This window comes from Tachypleus tridentatus, chromosome 11 (genome assembly GCF_004210375.1).
Source record: "Tachypleus tridentatus isolate NWPU-2018 chromosome 11, ASM421037v1, whole genome shotgun sequence".
In the NCBI taxonomy this organism is placed as follows: Eukaryota; Metazoa; Arthropoda; class Merostomata; order Xiphosura; family Limulidae; genus Tachypleus; species Tachypleus tridentatus.
In genome coordinates this window covers 26,569,049-26,594,299 of record NC_134835.1, presented here as the reverse complement: position 1 = coordinate 26,594,299, position 25,251 = coordinate 26,569,049, and the positions used below count along the sequence as shown (strand labels likewise).

The 25,251-nt window shown below is 31.6% G+C and overlaps 2 long non-coding RNA genes across 2 annotated transcripts in view; one reads left to right on the top strand and one right to left on the bottom strand.

Annotated features, from left to right (window-relative positions):
- Nucleotides 1–358: 358 nt before the first annotated feature.
- Nucleotides 359–25,251, bottom strand: part of LOC143231793 (uncharacterized) — a 56,735-nt gene continuing 31,842 nt past the window's right edge. Inside the window, exons 2-3 of the long non-coding RNA XR_013017187.1 lie at nt 7,683–7,873; nt 359–495 (exon numbers count right to left, since the gene is read on the bottom strand). This is a non-coding gene — a long non-coding RNA (uncharacterized LOC143231793). The remainder of the gene's footprint in view (nt 496–7,682; nt 7,874–25,251) is intronic.
- The window catches only part of LOC143231794 (uncharacterized), a 60,094-nt gene continuing 35,205 nt past the window's right edge, over nt 363–25,251 (top strand). The window contains exon 1 of the long non-coding RNA XR_013017188.1: nt 363–502. This is a non-coding gene — a long non-coding RNA (uncharacterized LOC143231794). The remainder of the gene's footprint in view (nt 503–25,251) is intronic.

The window sequence follows — 25,251 nt, the reverse complement described above, 5'->3', positions numbered from 1 at the left end:
TCCTAGCTACATGCCGCAATTGTTACTGTATACTTAATTATGGAGAAATATTTGCAAAGTAATAAAATAGTGCTTACTTGTGATTGGTCTATTCTTCCGTGACGAAACACAGAAGTACATCTGAATGTCATGCAAAACGCTTGCATACGTATAGTCCTAAACCTCGTGAGGTAGGATGTTTTTTAAATACTTATAAACACGCACATTTGACAGTTTCAAGATTAAACATCAATTAAATAGTTCAGATTAACGACTCTTGACTATAAGAAGTGACGTATACTGCAAGTGTAAACCTGGTCACGTGCAATGTATTTCAAGAAGTTAATGACAGGTTAAAATACATGTAGGTTAATTACATTTCTTGTTGCTTAGTGCAAGTCACTTTTTTCACCGATGTCATCAGTTTAGTCGTTGTCCATCAAAATGGCCGCCAGCATCCTGTTTCCATCAATGACGCCATTATGGTTCTTTGTTCTCCCGATTCAAAAGCCATTTCTTGAAGGTAAGTGTTAAATACATAGGTTATTTTAGTTGGAAAGACAAACAACATCTTAACTGTATATCTAACATATATAAACGTTAATGTTTTATATACGTATATCATTCACGTTCCATTTTTATCGTATGGCACGTTTCTAAAAGATAGCAAAATTTAAGCTAGTGTGTAACCTGGTATACAGGGAACTGTAAACGACATTTCTAGAACTTTGCACTTGAACAAACAATGGATTTAACTACAGAATAGAATAGAAACATTGCAATTACATTAGAATTAGAAAATAATGTCGTATTTCTCTCTTATAAGAGCCTATACACTGAACACAACTTTAGACTACGTCTAAACAGTTGGAGAGTTAACACTTAAGTTTCAGTAAAGGATGTTTATTTACACCGTAAAACCTAACAAAGTACATTTCGCTGCTCTATATTTAGAAAAATGTGTGAGATGAAGACAAGAGTTTTTTTTGTGTTAATGAAATTACTACTTATTAATTAGTAAATTATCACAGCTTCTAACTTAAAGCAGTCAACACATGTACAGATTCGAATTAAAAATAACTGAATATATTAATGAACCATCCCTGTATGGTGAACTGTCTAGAAGTACATAAGCCAGTACAAAACAAAACTGAAACCTCTTTAATTATACCATGTGTAATCCTTAGTCGTTATTAAAGACATTTTGCATGCTTCGAGTCAAGTAGAATTTATTATTAGTTTCTCCATTCGTTGCTAAAAAAACATTTCTTCTATCTTAGTGCACGTGCAGATAATAAATACATATTTATAATTAGCGTCGACAAAGTAGTGAAATCTAATATACATCCATCTTAATTACAGTCTGTCTTTAATGCAGCCAATGACGTATGAGTATTTCTTTTTCCTTATGTAACACGTGCCACTTTAAACGTACTAATTATATATGTTTTAAATACTTACACACCGCTAAGAAGTGAAACTTTAAAATACATAATTTAGCACATCTAGTCAGAAGATATCAAGTTGAAACGTAGGATAAAACTTTTACCTTATGATTAAAATGTGTTTTATATACACAACACTTTGTGACGAAACCTTACCAGTAGTATTTGAATTGTAGTTAAGGGATGTCCTAATCTTCAAATGATTTAGACATATTTCGTTTCTATCTTTAAACCTGTCTCTAAAAGATGAATCGGTGTTTACTATGTTTATGTTATTTGTGTTTCTATACATATATACAAAGTGAAAGGTGGTTAGATACCAAAGAAGAACAGCTATCGTTGTTCTATAAACAGTTATAAGATATCTTCCTGTGAACTTCCCATTTTCAAGTACAGGTAATTAACAAAAATAAAACCATGATTTGGTGAAACTTACAAACTCTATAGAAGCAGTAATTGAAGCTTATAATTGCGACAGTTGTTAGAAGAAGTGGGGTAAAGATTCAGTGTGTAACACATTAAACCTATGATTGGGTCAGTTGTTAGAAGAAGTGCGCTAAAGATTCAGTGTGTAACATATTAAACCTATGATTGGGTCAGTTGTTAGAAGAAGTGCGCTAAAGATTCAGTGTAACACATTAAACCTATGATTGGGTCAGTTGTTAGAAGAAGTGCGCTAAAGATTCAGTGTGTAACATATTAAACCTATGATTGGGTCACTTGTTAGAAGAAGTGCGCTAAAGATTCAGTGTGTAACACATTAAACCTATGATTGGGTCAGTTGTTAGAAGAAGTGCGCTAAAGATTCAGTGTGTAACATATTAAGCCTATGATTACGTCAATTGCTAGAAGAAAATTAAAGATTCAGTGTGTAACATATCAAGCCTATGATTGGGTCACTTGTTAGAAGAAGTGCGCTAAAGATTCAGTGTGTAACACATTAAACCTATGATTGGGTCAGTTGTTAGAAGAAGTGCGCTAAAGATTCAGTGTGTAACATATTAAGCCTATGATTACGTCAATTGCTAGAAGAAAATTAAATATTCAGTGTGTAACATATCAAGCCTAAAAGCAATCCTATAACAAGTATCAAGTTCATTTAATTAAATGAAATAATAAGGTCGACTATACACTATTGCATAGTAGCCTCACGAAGATTTCTGAAACTAATGGCTTGCATGCAAAACTGTGCCCCTATAAACAAAATAATAACATGTTTATTATAAAATAAAGTTTAATTTCTTGGCATTTTGAAGAACAATTTAAGTTGAAGGACCATTCAAGTTCTTTTCTGTTATTTAGAAACGTTTTGGTTCCATACTGAGTCTGTATCACCTTCTGTTTTATATTATTGTCTTCCATATTGACTCTATATCACCTGATGTTTTATATTATTGTCTTCCATACTGACTCTATATCACCTTATGTTTTATATTATTGTCTTCCATACTGACTCTCTATCACCTTCTGTTTTACATTATTGTCTTCCATATTGACTCTATATCACTCGATGTTTAATATTATTGTCTTCCATATTGACTCTATATTACCTGATGTTTTATATTAATGTCTTCCATATTGACTCTATATCACCTGATGTTTTATATTATTGTCTTCCATATTGACTTTATATCACCTGATGTTTTATATTATTGTCTTCCATATTGACTCTACATCACCTAGGGTTTTGCATCATTGAACCGTTCTATTTGTTGGCAGCTGTTAGAATTATTGACGAATTAAAAACTGATGAACCAAACAAGTATTTTATAATTCTCTGTTTCCATCGTCAACCCTCCATAAGAACAATAAGTGCTTAAGTTACTTAATAGTTTTTATCAGGAATTTTAGACTGTTTTATCCTTTACAATACAGTGTATTTTCTAAACAAAAATTCACACATTAAACGTTTAGAGAAAGTGGCATAGAACATTTGATTTTCTAATGTTGAGTTGTTCTATAAGTTGGGAACAAACTAAACTTTCTTTGTTTCTTATTTGCTTCCCACAGAGATGTTTTAAAAGAAATAATGTAATATGACACATCGATCATGCTTCTAAATTATAGGCCTAACACGTTTGATGAAAATTTTGAGTTATAAGCCTAACACGTTTGATGAAAATTTTGAGTTATAAGCCTAACACGTTTGATGAAAATTTTGAGTTATAAGCCTAACCACGTTTGATAACATTCTTTTAAGCACAACTTCAAGTAAACTTCAGTGTTTGTATTTTTAACCGTGCAGTAGTTAGTTTATTAAACTACATCACAATATAACACGTTAATAAAATACCAGAATAGTTCCAGTAGAGAGAATAACGATTGCAAGTAGCTTCAGTTACCAAAGGCATTTCGCGAAGTAGCCGCTTAGTTACTATATATTAAGTTTGCACTCATTCTTTAGTGTTAGCTGTTCTATAAATTTTCGTATTTTGTCTTCACTGTTATTGCAGTTATACTCATCTTAATTTAAGTATGTAGACACTGAGGGTCTTAATTACCGAACGATGATCCACATTGACAAACTCATCTCTACTTCCACATTAACAAACTCATCTCTACTTCCACATTAACAAACTCATCTCTACTTCCACATTGACAAACTCATCTCTACTTCCACATTAACAAACTCATCTCTACTTCCACATACTTGTAAAATAAATGATTTTTGCAATAAAGGGCTTACAAAAAGCGAGAACCTGTTACCACACTGACGTCATTAGATTCAATAATTTCTCATTGAGAAACATCTATCAAATTATTCAGAGAAATGATTACTTGTTTAAAAGTACAGAGTTGTATAGGTAGAGTTTGCGCTGTGCCCACAGCAGGGATAGAACATGAATTTTAGCAATATAAACCTCCAGACTTGCCGCTGAACACTAAGGATTGACTCCGTAAGATATCATAGAAATATGCCACGCCACTAAAATTAACTAATATTGTACATAAGTGATTTGTATATACACTGGTGGATGAAACATCTTAACGCCACTAACATTAACTAATATTGTACGTAAGTGATTTGTATATACACTGGTGGATGAAACATCTTAACGCCACTAACATTAACTAATATTGTACATAAGTGATTTGTTTATACACTGGTGGATGAAACATCTTAACGCCACTAACATTAACTAATATTGTACATAAGTGATTTGTATATACACTGGTGGATGAAACATCTTAACGCCACTAACATTAACTAATATTGTACATAAGTGATTTGTATATACACTGGTGGATGAAACATCTTAACGCCACTAACATTAACTAATATTGTACATAAGTGATTTGTATATACACTGGTGGATGAAACATCTTAACGCCACTAACATTAACTAATATTGTACATAAGTGATTTGTATATACACTGGTGGATGAAACATCTTAACGCCACTAAAATTAACTAATATTGTACATAAGTGATTTGTATATACACTGGTGGATGAAACATCGTATCTTAATTTACAGTTATATCTTTACCACTTAGTGGCTCAGCGGTAAATGTGAAGGCTTGTAATACTAGAAACCGGGGTTAAATACTTGCATCACAGATAGCCCGTTGTGTAGCTCTGTGTTTAATAGCAAAACATAACGAAAACCAAAAGTCCTCGAAGCACATGAAAGTTGGTTTCTAATTCTTATTAATGTAGCATATAATTAGGATAATATTCTACCCAACCAGTGTTAAACGGAAAGCTGAACATAGAAACACAGCGTAAAATTAAACAACGAGTGAGTGTAACATTATGCTGGTTGGTCTGTAAGATTGTTTGTACCTGTCATGAACTTTGAGTTTACGTGGTTAAAAATTCAGGCTATGGAGGTGTCTTTAACATCCTAATAAGTTAATATCGTAGATGGTGAGAAATTGACGATAAATCCAAAGTTTTATTCTTTTATCACATGTTTATTTTTATAATTTTTTTGCAAAACTAAACGGTGTCATCCTTAATTTTCGTTAACTATAACTTGTTTGCTTCTTAATTTCGCGCAAAGGTATACCAGAGCTATCTGCAATAGCCGTCCTTAATTTAGTAAAGTAAGGTTAAAGGGTAGACAACTAGTTATCACCACATACCGCCAACTCTAGGGCTACACTTTTACCAACAAATAGTGGGATTAATGTAACGTAATAAAAACCCCTAGCGTCCTAACCACCTGGTCATGCCAGACAATAATTAAGATTAAACATATTATTTGGAGGTACAGCCGTATGCTTTCCTGAAAATGTATTAAACAACAGTGGAAAGTGTCGGAGAAACATTAAGAATAATATCAGGCATTTCTATCAAGAATATTTACATATTTTTAACGTTTCGTATACATTATTTCCAGGCTGTTTGTTAGAGACCGTAAAGCAGCGTAAACTGGACTCATAAACGGCCATACTGGGCCATCAGTAGGTTTATACGCTTAAAATGCTAAAAACTAGAGTTCGATTCCCTGTGGCAGACAGATCGCAGGTAGCTTACTATTGTGTAATCATACGCTAAAATAAACAAACAAAACTCCCAATAAACAAGACACAAATAAATTAATTCCAAATCGAACAATCTGCCTTAAAATTACAGGTGAATTGTGAATAGAAAGGTAAAAGAAAATAGAAAATAGAAATATAAAGTTTTCTTTATTTCATTTAAAGAAGAAAGTCTATGATGTTCGTAACATCTTTACTTACATATAAATGAGTTAGGTTTCCTCGAGAGAAGGCGTTCGTTAACTTACGTCGATTAACATTATTAAGTAGTGCATAATAAACCTCATGACAACATTCGTAATTTACTAATAGATTCTAAATATTCTCTAATATCGCTACTTGCTTACTTGAGTTCACACATCATAGAATAAACACTGTTTTATATCATAGTATAAGCACTCACTTTGCATGTTTTCCGGACCACACGTCTTTTCTTAAGGAACATTTTCAGAAAGAAACTTACGATTGTTATACTAACAACTAAGGTTATTATCACGTCAAACAACGATCTGTTTTTATTCCAGGGTTCTGTGTACATTTGAGACTACATGTTTTCGGAATATTATTTCTATTTCTTGAAAGAAACCTCTTAGTGGCACAGCGGTATTTATGCGGACTTACAACGCCAGAAAGCTGGTTTCGGTATCCATGGTTAGCAGAACAGAGACAGCCCATTGTGTAGCTTGGTGCTCAATTTCAAACGATTCTTGTTTGCAAAAAAGTCGACTTTTCTTTATCGCTGTTTTAGTCCCATTAACATTAGGCCTAATTTTAATACATTTGCTGGTGAGAACTATTTTAACTTAGAAAATAAATATTTGTTAACAAAACACCCTCGAAGACGTAAATAAAAACAAGTGCCACAAAATCAACAAGTAATTCATATACGTAACAAATCATATCTGTTTAGAAATAACGTACTGAGTATAACATTACCATTAGGCCTAATTTTAATACATTTGGTAGTGAGAACTATTTTAACTTAGAAAATAAATATTTGTTAACAAAACATCCTCGAAGACGTAAATAAAAACAAGTGCCACAAAATCAACAAGTAATTCATATACGTAACAAATAATATCTGTTTAGAAATAACGTACTGAGTATAACATTACCATTAGGCCTAATTTTAATACATTTGATAGTGAGAACTATTTTAACTTAGAAAATAAATATTTGTTAACAAAACATCCTCGAAGACGTAAATAAAAACAAGTGCCACAAAATCAACAAGTAATTCATATACGTAACAAATCATATCTGTTTAGAAAAAACGTACTGAGTATAACATTACCATAAGGCTTAATTTTAATACATTTGGTAGTGAGAACTATTTTAACTTAGAAAATAAATATTTGTTAACAAAACATCCTCGAAGACGTAAATAAAAACAAGTGCCACAAAATCAACAAGTAATTCATATACGTAACAAATCATATCTGTTTAGAAATAACGTACTGAGCATAACATCAAATTAGAGAACGTGTTATTTGCTTTTATGCATAGGCTATTGAAAACATGAACATTTAGTAGAAAGTAAATAAATGATTCTGTTAATCTAAAGTTTAAATCCACAATAACGGAACGATATCAAACTTATACACTCATAACTTCTGACGCATGGAAATTTCGAAACTAGTATCCGGTTGGTTTTCATTAATACGAATGTAACCAAATGTACAAACACAATTTTATCAAATGTGCACACAAAATACATAAACGTAATTTAATTTACGTTCACTGTAAGACGAAAGTTGCGGTCACAAACATACTTGTTGTTTATTACGTGTTGCCCAGAAGTATTTCATCCAACTTTTAGACATTCTGCACGAGACAATAGCTGAAGAAAAGCTCTTAAAAATTTGATGTATAGACTCAAGATGTGGTACTCGATATATTCATCTCTTAGGATATATTAGGTGAAAGTGTCTTCAGTAACCCGTACAAAAATGAAGTTAGAAACCTAAAAGAAATTGAAAATATTACGTGAATATTTATTCACAAAATATTCACAAAAGAAGAATTTCAGCAATAAACACATTTACAAAAAACTGCCAGATGTCTTCAAAGATACAAAACGTAAGCAAAAAATATATATATGACTTAACAATATATTATATTTAAAATAAATGTAGGACTTAAAAAACGATAACCTTTAGAAAATGTATTGCATATTGGTACTAAATTACGTTTAATATCTGAAATTCAAAAAAAAAAGAGAGAGAGGGAAAGAAACGATTAAATATTTCTTTAAAAAACATAAATAACGTTGGCTAAGGAAAGAAACAGTTTTAATGTTAATTTAAACACATAGCTTCAGTTAGTTATCAAAGGAAAGAAACAGTTTTGATGTTAATTTAAACACGTAGCTTCGGTAAGTTGTCAAAGGAAAGAAACAGTTTTAATGTTAATTTAAACACATAGCTTCGGTAAGTTGTCAAAGGAAAGAAACAGTTTTAATGTTAATTTAAACACATAACTTCAGTTAGTTGTCAAAGGAAAGAAACAGTTTTGATGTTAATTTAAACACATAGCTTCAGTTAGTTGTCAAAGGAAAGAAACAGTTTTAATGTTAATTTAAACACAGAGCTTCAGTAAGTTGCCAAAGGAAAGAAACAGTTTTGATGTTAATTTAAACACATAGCTTCAGTTAGTCATCAAAGGAAAGAAACAGTTTTGATGTTAATTTAAACACAGAGCTTCAGTAAGTTGCCAAAGGAAAGAAACAGTTTTAATGTTAATTTAAACACATAGCTTCAGTTAGTTGTCAAAGGAAAGAAACAGTTTTGATGTTAATTTAAACACATAACTTCAGATAGTTGTCAAAGGAAAGAAACAGTTTTGATGTTAATTTAAACACGTAGCTTCAGTTAGTTGTCAAAGGAAAGAAACAGTTTTAATGTTAATTTAAACACATAGCTTCAGTTAGCTATCAAAGGAAAGAAACAGTTTTGATGTTAATTTAAACACATAACTTCAGATAGTTGTCAAAGGAAAAAACAGTGTTAATGTTAATTTAAACACATAGCTTCAGTTAGCTGTCAAAGGAAAGAAACAGTTTTAATGTTAATTTAAACACATAGCTTCAGTTAGCTGTCAAAGGAAAGAAACACTTTTAATGTTAATTTAAACACATAGCTTCAGTTAGTTATCAAAGGAAAGAAACAGTTTTGATGTTAATTTAAACACATAGCTTCAGTTAGTTATCAAAGGAAAGAAACAGTTTTGATGTTAATTTAAACACATAACTTCAGATAGTTGTCAAAGGAAAGAAACAGTTTTGATGTTAATTTAAACACAAAGCTTCAGTTAGTTGTCAAAGGAAATAAACAGTTTTAATGTTAATTTAAACACATAGCTTCAGTTAGTTGTCAAAGGAAAGAAACAGTTTTAATGTTAATTTAAACACATAGCTTTAGTTAGTTGGCTAAGGAAAGAAACAGTTTTAATGTTAATTTAAACACAGAGCTTCAGTAAGTTGCCAAAGGAAAGAAACAGTTTTAATGTTAATTCAAACATATAGCTTCAGTTAGTTGGCTAAGGAAAGAAACAGTTTTAATGTTAATTTAAACACAGAGTTTCAGTAAGTTGCCAAAGGAAAGAAACAGTTTTAATGTTAATTTAAACACATAGCTTCAGTTAGTTGGCTAAGGAAAGAAACAGTTTTAATGTTAATTTAAACACATAACTTCAGATAGTTGTCAAAGGAAAAAACAGTGTTAATGTTAATTTAAACACATAGCTTCAGTTAGCTGTCAAAGGAAAGAAACAGTTTTAATGTTAATTTAAACACATAGCTTCAGTTAGTTGTCAAAGGAAAGAAACAGGTTTAATGTTAATTTAAACACATAGCTTCAGTTAGTTGTCAAAGGAAAGAAACAGGTTTAATGTTAATTTAAACACATAGCTTCAGTTAGTTGTCAAAGGAAAGAAACAGTTTTGATGTTAATTTAAACACAAAGCTTCAGTTAGTTGTCAAAGGAAATAAACAGTTTTAATGTTAATTTAAACACATAGCTTCAGTTAGTTGTCAAAGGAAAGAAACAGTTTTAATGTTAATTTAAACACATAGCTTTAGTCAGTTGGCTAAGGAAAGAAACAGTTTTAATGTTAATTTAAACACAGAGCTTCAGTAAGTTGCCAAAGGAAGGAAACAGTTTTAATGTTAATTTAAACACATAGCTTCAGTTAGTTGTCAAAGGAAAGAAACAGTTTTAATGTTAATTCAAACATATAGCTTCAGTTAGTTGGCTAAGGAAAGAAACAGTTTTAATGTTAATTTAAACACAGAGCTTCAGTAAGTTGCCAAAGGAAAGAAACAGTTTTAATGTTAATTTAAACACATAGCTTCAGTTAGTTGGCTAAGGAAAGAAACAGTTTTAATGTTAATTTAAACACGTAGCTTCAGTTAGCTGTCAAAGGAAAGAAACAGCTTTAAGGTTAATTGAAAGACATTGCTTAAACCAGTTATCAAAGAGTTTATAATAAGCAGTCTCTTAATAAAAATAGTAGATTTTTAAAATATATCTTTTCTGGGTAATTCACACCCTCACGTGTGGTTTCTCATATCAAACCTCTGGTGAAACTTGGTGTATTTTTCTGTGTATTTGCTCATGTCCCAAAAACAAAATATTTAAATAGCTTCTATGAAATGTAAATGTTAAATTTTATAAAACTTAAGGCTTATAACATTCAAAACTCAGTTTCGATACATTTGGTGGGCACAGCACAGATAACCTGTTCAGTAGTTTTGTGCTCAGACACAGATAAATAAAAAAAATAAATACCACATGTCTGTGTTACAGATAAAAATTTATGAAGATTAAATACCTATACGTTTAAATATAATTTTAGAAAAGTATAAATTATAAAATCGAAGTTTAATACGTAACAAGTATATATTATACCACAATGATAGTAATAATTAATACAAAATTATTACCCATTTGATTAAGTTCTAATATAACGTAAACTGTATATATATATATATACATATATTAAGTAATATGTTTATTTCAATGCGTGATTATTTGGTAAAAGTAAAAGACCACACGAAGGATAAAATAATTGACAATTAAACTAAGTAATTGTTAATGAGAATAAAACTTTGATATTATTTTAAAAATACTAATATTTAGGAGTAACCCAGATGATTCTGTAAAAAAAAACACTAATAAGTTTTGAATGAAATAATTAAAGTAAGACATAAATATTGTTAAAAAAACAGCTTTACATAACGTAACAAATAAAGGATATTGACTTGATCACTAGTCAGTGTGTGTGTTTTCTTATAGCAAAGCCACATCAGGCTATCTGCTGAGTAAACCGAGGGAAATCGAATCCCTGATTTTAATGTTGCAAACTTGTAGACTTACCGCAGTGCCAGTGAGAGACCGCTAGTTTGAAACAATTTTTTAAAGAGAAAACAATGAAATATTAACAGTGATCCATGTTTGGTGGCCAGGCGTGGCCTGGTGGATAAGGCACTCAAATGACCTGTAGATCACGGGTTCGAATTCCTTGCCAAACATGCTCATCTTTTCAGCCGAGCGTTATAATGTGACGCTTGATTGTACCATTCGTTGGTAAAAGAGTAGCCCAAGATTTGGAAGTGGGTGGTGATGACTAGCTGCCTTCCCTCTAGTCTTACACTGCTAAATTAGGGACGGCTTGCTCAGATAGCCCTCGAGTAGCTTTGCGTGAAATTTAAAAACAAAGAAACATGTTGCTTTTGAAAAATTTATTTCGAAGCAAAAACAATTAAACATTTAGGGTAATCTATTTTCATCTAAACGTTCGCTATAATAGTTTTAAAGCAGAGAAAATTAAAAACCTGGAGTTATCCATGTCTGCTTATAAAACGTATGTTAGATAACTTTTGAAGTAAGAAAATAGACAAATATTTTGTGGAATCTCTTTCTCTAGTAACATTAGTTTAGAAAGACAAAAATTAAACACTTAGAGTATTTTAGATCTTACTAACTAAATTAGATTTCACAGAACTAAAATCATTTGAAAATAATGCGTATTTACCGATGAAGATGAGACAAGGTGAGAACTACCTTGTATTCTTTGTATTCTTCTCCTTAAATAGAATAACTGAATGACAATATTTATATTTTAATATTAGATTGCAGTAAAGGAATATATAGTAACATTATTTTCAATCAAGTTAACGTATTTATTTGCTATCAGAGATATTATAATCTAATAGAATGTTTTTTATAATATTTATCATTCTTTTTCAAAATGCCCTGCATGGCCAGATGATTAAAACATTGGCATTCGACTCGTAATTTGAAGGTCGTTGGTTTGAATACCCATCACATCAACATGCTTGCCTTTTCAGGCGTGGGGGTGTTATAATGTGGCGGTCAATCCCATTATTTGTTGATAAAAGAGTAACCCAAGAGTTGGTGGTGCCCCCAGTGGCTCAGCGGTATGTCTGCAGACTTACAACGCTAAAATTCGGGTTTCGATACCCGTGGTGGTAAGAGCACAGATAGCCCATCGTATAGCTTTGGGCTTAATTCAAAACAAGAGTTGGTGGTGGGTGGTGATGACTAGCTGCCTTCCATCTAGTCTTACATTGCTAAATTAGGAACGGCTAGCGCAGGTATCCCTCGTGTAGTTTTGCGCGAAATTTAAAACAAATCAAAACTTTTAACAATTCAGTTTTTAGCACTAATAAACTTTGAAACTTACATAGGTTTCTTAAAACTATGTTACAACTAAACTTCAAAGTTTTTAAGTAAGATATCTATTGCCAGTTAGAATACAGAACTTACTTTGGTTTAATGTTACTTGTGAATATTTTTACTTTATTGTTTTTAATATAATAATATCCAGGAAAAAAATGTTTTTGCAGACTATTCGTAGTTATAAGATAAGAAATAATATAAACCAATAAAAATAATGCCTTATGTTTTTATTACACTACATCCATTTATCCTAAACACTTACGTTTTTCGGGGATTATTTTGAGAGGTTTTACTGCTCACAATGAGTTATTTGTGCTCTGCTCATCACAGGGAATTGAGCCCCGAATTGTAACGTTGAAAGTCAGCAGTAAGTGTACTTTATTATCATAAAATATTAAATGGGGAAATTATATTTTTCTCTGACGCTTGTCAATAAAAGTCGAAACGTTTCATTGATTCAGAGATACCACTGCAAAACATAAATGGCGGATGCAGAACATTAGTTAACAGTCTCGTGTCATTGTATAAGAAATATATAACATAAATTGGTTGTGTTGAAACTTTTATTGTTGATATGATGATAAAGTACATATATTTAAAAACTATACACCGTAGCAAAATAGCTAGTGTAAACCCGAACTTACATTTAATTCACTTTAAACACTAATAGCAATAACAGCTAGAATTACCATAAAAACATAGCCTCAGATCAAGCGCTATTTGAAAGCTGAGTTTTATGGGTTGGAGATTAAAAAAACAAAACAAATTAGTTTCTGTAACTAAAGCAACCTACAAACGACCATTATTATTTCCATTTTATATCGAAACCTGATAATAAATAATACACGATTTTGTTTAGTTACACCATATCTTGGCGGGAAAAACCTTTAAATGGTGAGGCGAGCCTCGTGTTTCTAAAATACGTATAATAGAGTGTCTGTATTTATATTTATTTGCTAAAGTCGAGCTAGAGTTAAAATTTGATAAAAATTACGCAAGAAATTCCGTCAACAGACGCGAACAGTTATATGAGCCTTGTGCCTAAAATGACACATTAACATATTTCTTGTTTGAAGATTTTTTTCTAACGACCCACAAAATGTTATTATCAGGTAATTTGTTTGTCACACTATCAGGATGTAACAAGTATTATTATGATTAAGTATAACCATCTTTTGTTTTATTTAGAAGAATGTTATTACCTACACTAGACAGACGAATAATCGTCTTATAAGACCATTCGTATACTAAACACAACACACTGGTAGAATTAAGACACAGATGAGAGGCTTAGTCACTCTGGTCTCTAAACTTAAGACGAAATGGCAAGGAAAGGCGTCTAGAAATGTGAATACTGGCCTATCAAGTCTACGGCTTCCTGTGAGTGGCTGTCTTCAGGCCTCAGAAAGCCATAAAAGTTTACATGAACCTCCATTATCATACCCTCGTCCGTTAGCTACGAATCATGATCGGCCTTTTTCAATGGGATAAGCATGGTAGTAAAAAGTACTTAAAATGGGTGCCTGGTCATTCGCAAATTGCACATAACCAGTTGTGGTAAATGACAATCTAGTACTTTGTATCATCCAATAGATTTGAAGTATATGTAAGACCGAGTAAAATGACCAAATCTATTCTCAACAAAAATCCAAAACTTCGTTTGTCTCCTTTACCCTTCAAAGGAAGACATAAAATGGAGGAGAAACATTAACACCCGACAGTCTCCTTTTATTGCTGTTATAAAAAAAAACCGTGACGTGGTCTTTCTCCTTGGAAAATGGGTTGCTTCAATAGCCTTTAATTAGTTGTAAAAAATAACCCTATTTCAATGCAATATATTTATTATTTTCAATTGTAAATGTGATATATTTACTATTTTCCCTGTATGTTTCATCTTTATTGATATATTTACTATTCGTGATAAATTAAATCGATGGCTTTTGGTTATTTTTTTTTCTACAAAATAAAACATCACTACATAACTGGGATACTATACTTAGCGTGACAAAAATATAATTATTTGTGGGTGTTAGTTTGAAGCCTTTACTGCTGTTATCTAGTATAAAAGTTTGTTGAAGAAATGAACTTATTGAAAAGTGGTTGTAGTAATAAAAGTATATGATATTAGATTCGTTTCTTTCTTTGTTTGTTTTGACAGAGTTCAAATGAACTATTTGATGATACATTGTCAACATACACTGTAAACTGTAAGTAGACGTATTTCACGTATATTCATAACGTTTCTATTCATAACGTTTCAACTATATGTAATAACAATTTTATAGCATCACTGGGAAAACTAGGTTTCGTACTTTGCCGCTTACTATTTTCGTTATTTACGCTACGAAACTAAAGACGACAATAATGTTTCTACCGAAAAAAAATTTAAATGTTTCTATTAATTTAGTATAATTGATTCTAAATCATTAGTGGAGTAATTATAATAATTTTAGTGCAGTTATGTAGTTATTTAGTAATATATATGGTTAATTAATTTAAAGAAAGTTACTCTAATTTTCAAGGGATAAACCGAAGAAACTTAATATTTTAAGGATTATGAGGATCGAACCCAGAACTTTAGCGATATAATCTATAAAACTTTGACCTTAAAAAGCATATAAATCATAATAGGTCATAAACATGATAACATGGAATTTTATAACAAACCAATAAATGGGACGAATGTTGTTGTTATTTATCATTGTGTTGGAGGTCGTTTATAAATAAACCCGCAGCCTTACCGATGAGCCAGTGAAGATGGGGAGGTTTCATTCATAGAAAATATTTTAAACTACTTTTAAATCCAAATTCCACTTTTAAATACTAAAATGTGCTTTCAAAATGTGTTCTATTTTAGTTTGGTGTGTTTCTTTTTACAAAGTTTTCAATAATAAGAGAACGAGAGGGAAAGTAATATAAGTTTAAAACCTGAGATAGGTTCTGTTGTCAATTTTAACAAAACTGCGAAAATATTTTATATTTAGCTTGAACGCTATTTTTACATACTGTTATAATCTTAAATTGTAGGTGGCAGACAGCAGTGGTAACTCAGCCACAAAATAAAAATGATTCGTTTCTTGTTTTGCTAGAAACGTCTAACAACGTGAATATTCCTAATGTAGTCATTTTCGGGAAGCCAAAAACAAATGCGTTTTTATGAAAAACTGGTATATACAATAATTCATTGAAAATAAATAGAGTGAACCATAAACCCATAACGTGTATTTCATTGTACTTTTCAGCGTGTTTATTTTACAGAAGAATGTTTACTTGCAATATAGCTATAATGTATTAATATCTGACATTTTAAAAGTACTTTCAATGTTTAAAATACCTGTTTCACTTGTAAAAAAGGTAAATAATATAGCATACTTTCCATGTTTAAAATACCTGTTTCACTTGTAAAAAAGGTAAATAATATAGCATACTTTCCATGTTTAAAATACCTGTTGCACTTGTAAAAAAGGTAAATAATATAGCATACTTTCCATGTTTAAAATACCTGTTTCACTTGTAAAAAAGGTAAATAATATAGCATACTTTCCATGTTTAAAATACCTATTGCACTTGTAAAAAAGGTAAATAGTATAGCATACATTCCATGTTTAAATCACCTGTTTCACTTGTAAAAAAGGTAAATAATATAGCATACTTTCCATGTTTAAAATACTTGTTTCACTTGTAAAAAGGTAAATAATATAGCATACATTCCATGTTTAAAATACCTATTGCACTTGTAAAAAAGGTAAATAACATAGCATACTTTCCATGTTTAAATCACCTATTGCACTTGTAAAAAAGGTAAATAATATAGCATACTTTCCATGTTTAAAATACTTTTTGCATTTTGAAAAAAAATTAGAAATACCACCGTTTTTGCCACGGAATTGTAGTTACCTGAATTATACAGAAATGATTTAGAATGTCACAATGTTCAAATAAATAAAAACAAAACTGTTGTAATTTAGTTAGTAGCAGTAAATTTATATCGAATATGTTTAAGGAAAGAACATATACTCTATACCAAACTTTACTAAAATTATTTTATTAGATGAAAAAAATACTGAGAAAATACGTTGACATGAACAATGATCGTCATGTAAATACTTTGAAAAATTGTATTGTTGCCTCTTGAAACCAGTCTGTTTTACTGGTACTGTTGCATGTAGAGTACTGTTGAGTTTTATAAATACGTAAATTTTTAATGACGAAAAATAACTTTTATTATTGCTTTTATTGAAAAAAAATTTACATCGGTAACTCCAGATTTAGAAACATTGTTTAATAAATTACTAAAAGAGCAGCTTTGAAAGACTGTAGTTCATGTGCTTTATTTTGGACCATGAACTTTTTAAATACTCTCGCTTATTACGTTAGTTTACGTGATTCGCTCTAGTTATATCAACAACATACGTTGTTTTGTTTTCAACTGCACGTTTAAAGATAGTAATGTTTTAGTTATGAAAAACATAGTTATGTTTTTAGTTAAAGAAAAGATACGACCAGGATTAGCTCTGTACAGTAAAGCTCCAAAGCAGGCTTTTCATTGAACAATTTGAAAAACAACAGCTGTTTACTGAACTAACTCGCAAACAACAGTTTTTTACTGAACAATCGAGCAAACGCCAACTGGTTGCATTTGCATATAACATTCCTTTCTTAACATAAGCCGATTATCCGCATTCATCATGTGTAATTTGTTTCAACATGACTTTCAACGTCATTTGATTATCAACCTCAAGAGAATTTAGATTACAGAATTTCTCAGATAAGATAACGTTCTATGAGATTGGGTTCACATCCTGGTCAAGAAATGCAAACCAAATAAACTTGCTGTGAGGCGTCACGAAGTGCTGTTATCAACCTTCGGAGAAATATGAAACATTCTGAGTTTCTAAGTTTGAAGACATAAATTCAAAGAATGTAGACAAACTAAACTTGTAACTGTATAAAAAAAAAGAAACACTAATAATAATTATTATATCTCTAAAACACGACAACTTCTGCTTTATGTTCTTCCCAAGTTGAACTTTTAAAGTTATATTATCAGATGAACAAACGGATGATGGAAACTATTGCGCAGCTGAACAATTTTTTTCAACAAATATGAATATGCCAGATATCACTTAAACATGAAACATGTCGCTATTGAGCCTCTAATGACAAACAAGTAACACTGCATAAACACTTATTTGTGTATGTGTGTGTGTTTTGAAAATTCTTAAAAGTGAAAAATTAAAATTTTCCGTCAAAACAAATCTAAGGGGAGCTATTGCTCCCCCGAATTCTTTGCCGCTCGCAGTATAATGTTTGAATGATATAAAGATATATATATATATAACATAAAGCTGTTATATCATTAGATCTGTAATTACTATAATATATATGACACACGTTATCCTGCGATATGCAATATTTGACAAAAAAAAAAACGGTTAGTTACATGGTAGAACTAAAACATTTCTAAATCTCATGTATTCAACCTTACCTTATCTGCTCCAGACTTAGGCGTATAGTATAAAAGATTGTATTCGATAAAAACCAGCAGATAATAACGTACCATGCAGCAGCCACTGGTTCAAAAATTATAAAAGTTGTTAAACTTATTCAACGTGTAATAGTAAACACGTTTCGTTGAAATAATTATTTAACGTGGAATAATAATCATGTTTCATTGGTATAATTATTTAACGTGTAATAGTAAGCAAGTTTCGTTGATATAATTATTTAACGTGGAATAATAATCATGTTACGTTGATATAATTATTTAATGTGGAATAATAATCATGTTTCATTGGTATAATTATTTAACTTGGAATAAAAAGCACGTTTTGTTGATATAATTATTTAACGTGAAATAATAATCACGTTTTGTTGATATAATTATTTAACGTGGAATAATAATCACGTTTCTTTGATATAATTACTTAATGTGGAAAAGTAAGCACGGTTCGTTGATATAATTACTTAAAGTGGAAAAGTAAGCACGGTTCGTTGATATAATTATTTAATGTGGAAAAGTAAGCACGGTTCGTTGATATAATTACTTAATGTGGAAAAGTAAGCACGGTTCGTTGATATAATTACTTAAAGTGGAAAAGTAAGCACGGTTCGTTGATATAATTATTTAATGTGGAAAAGTAAGCACGGTTCGTTGATATAATTACTTAATGTGGAAAAGTAAGCACGGTTCGTTGATATAATTACTTAATGTGGAAAAGTAAGCACGGTTCGTTGATATAATTACTTAAAGTGGAAAAGTAAGCACGGTTCGTTGATATAATTATTTAATGTGGAAAAGTAAGCACGGTTCGTTGATATAATTACTTAATGTGGAAAGTAAGCACGGTTCGTTGATATAATTACTTAATGTGGAAAAGTAAGCACGGTTCGTTGATATAATTACTTAATGTGGAAAAGTAAGCACGGTTCGTTGATATAATTACTTAATGTGGAAAAGTAAGCACGGTTCGTTGATATAATTACTTAATGTGGAAAAGTAAGCACGGTTCGTTGATATAATTATTTAATGTGGAAAAGTAAGCACGGTTCGTTGATATAATTACTTAATGTGGAAAAGTAAGCACGGTTCGTTGATATAATTATTTAATGTGGAAAAGTAAGCACGGTTCGTTGATATAATTACTTAATGTGGAAAAGTAAGCACGGTTCGTTGATATAATTACTTAATGTGGAAAAGTAAGCACGGTTCGTTGATATAATTACTTAATGTGGAAAAGTAAGCACGGTTCGTTGATATAATTACTTAATGTGGAAAAGTAAGCACGGTTCGTTGATATAATTACTTAATGTGGAAAAGTAAGCACGGTTCGTTGATATAATTACTTAATGTGGAAAAGTAAGCACGGTTCGTTGATATAATTACTTAATGTGGAAAAGTAAGCACGGTTCGTTGATATAATTACTTAATGTGGAAAAGTAAGCACGGTTCGTTGATATAATTACTTAATGTGGAAAAGTAAGCACGGTTCGTTGATATAATTACTTAAAGTGGAAAAGTAAGCACGGTTCGTTGATATAATTACTTAATGTGGAAAAGTAAGCACGGTTCGTTGATATAATTATTTAATGTGGAAAAGTAAGCACGGTTCGTTGATATAATTACTTAATGTGGAAAAGTAAGCACGGTTCGTTGATATAATTACTTAATGTGGAAAAGTAAGCACGGTTCGTTGATATAATTACTTAATGTGGAAAAGTAAGCACGGTTCGTTGATATAATTACTTAATGTGGAAAAGTAAGCACGGTTCGTTGATATAATTACTTAATGTGGAAAAGTAAGCACGGTTCGTTGATATAATTACTTAATGTGGAAAAGTAAGCACGGTTCGTTGATATAATTACTTAATGTGGAAAAGTAAGCACGGTTCGTTGATATAATTACTTAAAGTGGAAAAGTAAGCACGGTTCGTTGATATAATTACTTAAAGTGGAAAAGTAAGCATGGTTCGTGGATATAATTATTTAACGTGGAATAATAACAACGTTTTCTTGATATAATTGTTTAATGTAGAATCATAAGCACGTGTAGCCTAAATTAAAAACTTTCAGAGAAGAGGCGATTGAAGGAACTTAATATTTTCTATACAGAAATGAAGTACAAAACTCTATACTTACTGAGCAATCTTCCTGAATATATATAGACTTCGACAACAACAACAAATGAAGTACAAAACTCTATACTGAATATATATAGACTTCGACAAGAACAACAAATGAAGTACAAAACTCTATACTGAATATATATATACTTCGACAAGAACAACAAATGAAGTACAAAACTCTACTGACTGAGCGATCTTCCTGAATATATATAGACTTCGACAACAACAAATGATGTACAAAACTCTACTGACTGAGCGATCTTCCTGAATATATATAGACTTTGACAACAACAACAAATGAAGTACAAAACTCTATACTGACTGAGCGATCTTCCTGAATATATATAGACTTCGACAAGAACAACAAATGAAGTACAAAACTCTATACTGAATATATATAGACTTCATCAACAACAACAAATGAAGTACAAAACTCTACTGACTGAGCAATCTTCCTGAATATATATAGACTTCGACAACAACAAAAAATGAAGTACAAAACTCTATACTGACTGAGCAATCTTCCTGAATATATATAGACTTCATCAACAACAACAAATGAAGTACAAAACTCTACTGACTGAGCGATCTTCCTGAATATATATAGACTTTGACAACAACAACAAATGAAGTACAAAACTCTATACTGACTGAGCGATCTTCCTGATTATATATAGATTTCGACAACAACAACAAATGAAGTACAAATCTCTATACTGACTGAGCAATCTTCCTGAATATATATAGACTTCATCAACAACAACAAATGAAGTACAAAACTCTACTGACTGAGCAATCTTCCTGAATATATATAGACTTCGACAACAGCAACAAATGAAGTACAAAACTCTATACTGACTGAGCAATCTTCCTGAATATATATAGACTTCATCAACAACAAAAAAAAAAAACTGATGCATTATTCGTAAAAATGTAAATTTTGTGTTTAGCTTTCACTTACAAAATGTATATGTATATAACTGTGAAGCATCTCTCCTTACCGCAAATAAGGCGCTCCGCACTTTATAGCTGTCGGCATGGCAGAAAAATGATAATCACAGCAACTGTTAAGTTAAAGTTGCCCAAATGTTGGCGGTGGATGCTTTTAACTCGTTGCCCTCTCTCATTGTATATAATTAGTCATCACAGGTAACTCTTCAGTAAGTGTGCGCGAAAACCTTAAAAACAACATTTATTTCTTTGAATTTCGTGCAAACCTACACGAAGGTTGTATGCGCTAACCGTCCCTAATTTAGTACTGTAAGATTAGAGGGAAAACAGCTGGTCAACATCACACACCGCCAACTCTTGGGCTACCCAACTCTTTTACCAACGAATAGTGGTATTGACTGTAACTTTATAACACCCACACAGCTGAAAGGGTGAGATATTCGGCGAAGCGGATCCGAACCCACAGCCCGCCGATCGTAAGTCAATCGGCTTAATCCTGAAACTATGACACACAGCTAGCTGGTTCAGTTCAACGATTGTTTAATTAATGAAAAAGAAACCCATTCTGATAAAAAAAATAAATAAATAGCACTTAAACGTGCAATCTATTAGACGGAAATAATTATTTATTTCTGTATTCTCAAAAGCATTTATATTCGAAATGAAACTTCAAAATTCTAATGTATCTACCTTTCTACCGTTTGAAGTCATTTGTTTCATAGTTCGTCCGCTGTTCTATATACTTGAAGATAGATGTACATAGTTTGATGTTCGTTACGAACTGTAATTGAATTACACTTAAAAATGTAGACGTGTTTATTATTGTATTTACTTTAAAATAAGTGTTAATTAACAATATACAATAAGGAACCCTCCAATAAAAGAAAATTAAAACACAAACAATGATACAAACCTTTATTCATGTTTGTATGATCATTTGATGAATTTAGTTTATTACCAACATGTGTTCACCACAGTTCTCAGTACATGTGTCACATCTAGCCACAGCTGAGACGCACACTTTCCTATATAGATCTCTATTTTATTCTAACATGCCAAGTTGATCCATTGTCAGAGATCATCTCAGTGTGATCTCCTCGTCTTGTTCGTTTGATCAACTAAATATCTCGAAACGAACAAGTCGTTTAAACTACACCATTTATTTATTTGTTGTAAAACATAAAAATACGCAATGGATTATCTGTGCTCTACCCACCATGCTTATAGAAACCTGAATTTATTAGCGTTATAAGCTCCCATCTTGCCGCCGTGCCGCTAGGGGAGCGAAGTATAACATAATTAGTACCCTTAATATTTTTGTTGGAGTTCCCTTCCCCCAAACCGTTATAAGTTACCTTACATTATTCGGTTTAATACGTATATCTCTGCTGGTATTTGATCTGGTTTCAATGTGTTCAGTGAATACTGTTGTTAAATATTCGTATTTGTAAGTTATGTTCGCAGCTCGTGAAGTTAGACAAAATCGTGTACTTGGTCGCTTCAAGAGATGATTTTCATATGAAACTGGACTCTGGAACAAGAATGGCCAAAGAGGCACGTTAAAAACAATAAATGTGTACATCAAGTAGCGTGATAAATAACCAGAACTGATGTACTAACAAAGACAAGCATTTTATTTTAATCAAAGTCGAACCCCAGTAACGCTATTTTAAAGCATTTCAGCTCCTAAAACGTAATATAAAACTGATGTGAAAAGAGCCGCTTATGATCCAGCGAATGTGTAATATACCCTGATGAAATACTTGCATAAACTCATCATCCGTGGAAGATTATGGAGGTTCCTGAGGTTTCTATTCAGTTAGTAGTGGGTTTGGTCAGAGCTAGCTTCAAAGCAGGCTTTGCATTAAACACGCTCAGGCTGTCGATTCGAACCAATAAAATCCAATTATGTCCATATTTAAAGCCCTTGTCAAAACTTCGAGCCAATCCTGGGGCTAGAAACACTTGATGAGTCATGATGGAACTTCAGTTTTAGTGCTGGTGGTTTTGATTATTCAGTCATAAAAGCCATCGGTTGTCTGCAGACAGGGCAGAAGTCAGAAAGTGGAATAAACCGTGTTATACGTTGGTAGGATCATTCCGTAAATGGATCATAAATCCTCTTCTGCTTCTCATTGTCATCTTCTCGCTGGAGATGACGTTTTAAAACGAAAGGAACATACTGAAAGGCACAGCGATGGAGGTTACCAGAACCTCTGATAATTTTAACAATAGCACGTGACTATATAGAAAGAACTTATTCTGTTAGCTTATAAAATATAAAGAGTAAAAGTGTCAATAATTCATAAAATTTGATGAACGACCAACCTCACTCGTAGTTTATCACCAAGTGTAAATAAACTTTCCAACATAAAGCAAACCGTTAAGCCTATTTCCCCATAAACAACAAAACAGTGGTTATAGCATACTTAACAAGACACATTGTCAATACATGCATGAAATAGCCTAAATATTGTGCTCTGTTTATTGATAAAGTTAGAGTTTCTGAAACCGTCAGAAATTACTTCGCTCTCTTTTCTTTGTCGCGGAAAACGAGCGTAAGAAACTTTTGGATCAGTTTATTTACGGACCTTCTGGACTACATTTGATAAAGCCTCACGAGAACAAAAAAAACAAAGCAAATCGTTCACCTTAATTTAAGTGTATCAGTTACATTTCATATATTTTACAATCCTGATTACAATTGATAATTTCCGTACCGAAATCACCAACTAATTTATTAATATTCAGTCTTTAATTGTAATATTTTTGTATTTGGTGGTTCGAATAAGTTACCAGTTTTTGTAGCTTATCTGTAAAGTTCAAAGCTCCAAACATGGAACAAGGAATTATTTTGACCAGTAAAATATTGTTAAGGGCAGTTACATGTTAAGAAAACGAAGTTTTGAGCCGTCAGATATCTAGGTCCGAATATAAATCAGACCTTGAATTAATTATTTTGTTTAGTGTAATTCATAAATATTATTAGCCAGCCAATACCAAGAAATAAAATAATTATAATAAAATAGTACTAATATAAAGTAAGAATAATTTGTTTTGAATTTCACGCAAAGCTACACAAGGGCTATCTGCGCTAGTAATCTCTATTTTAGCAGTGTAGGACTTTAGGGAAGACAGCTAGTCATCACCACCCACCGCCAACAAACAGTGGAATTTACCGTGACATTATAGCGCCCAACGGCTGAAAGGGCGAGCACGTTTAGCGCGAAGTGGATTCGAATCCGCGACCCTCGGATTACGACTCGAATGCCTTAACCCACATGGCTATGCCTGGCCGTAAAGTAAGAAAACTTACTAAAAATCAGACAAGATGTAAATTCATTACATTTTTTGTTTCAAAGGTTACAACGCTAAAATCAGGGGTTCGATTCCCCTCGGTGGGCTGAGCAGATAGCCCGATGTGGCTTTGCTATTAAGAAAAACACAAACACACATTCAAAGGTTAAGTTTAATTTTTATTTTATTTTGTTCTATGAATGACAGTTTAAACGTAAAAACTGTTTATTAAGTTTCTATTCGCTTGAGCTACAATATTGCGTTCTGCCATTACAAAGCTTCTGTCTTAAGCATAGATGTAACGTCACGAAACGATCTTTGAAAACAAATTAAAAAATAGATGTTCAACAGGTGCTGCCTTAACAGTAACCTAATTGTCTTCTCGTTCAGAAGAGTATGTGTCTTGTGATGGCGGCTAACCACATGCTTAATATTACATTTTAAAACAATTTTTTTAAACCATCGTTGTTATAGTCTTTCAGCTCATTGGAGATCAATCTTCAGGAATGCTTTTCACAACCCGATTGTAGACTCAAACCTCCAGGGGGGGGGATTAAACATGGAATAAAAAAACAAGGAACTCCAGAAAGTCGTACAAGGAACTTACAATATTTAATTTGTTGTAGTTAAGACTAAAAACAGACAAATGGGATTAAAAAGCACTTAGAAAATTAGTTAAACATCATTAGAGATAAACACTGAAGAAAACAGAAACTCCTGAAATGAAACAAAAAACCAGAAACCCATTAGTTATTCCTGAAAAAAA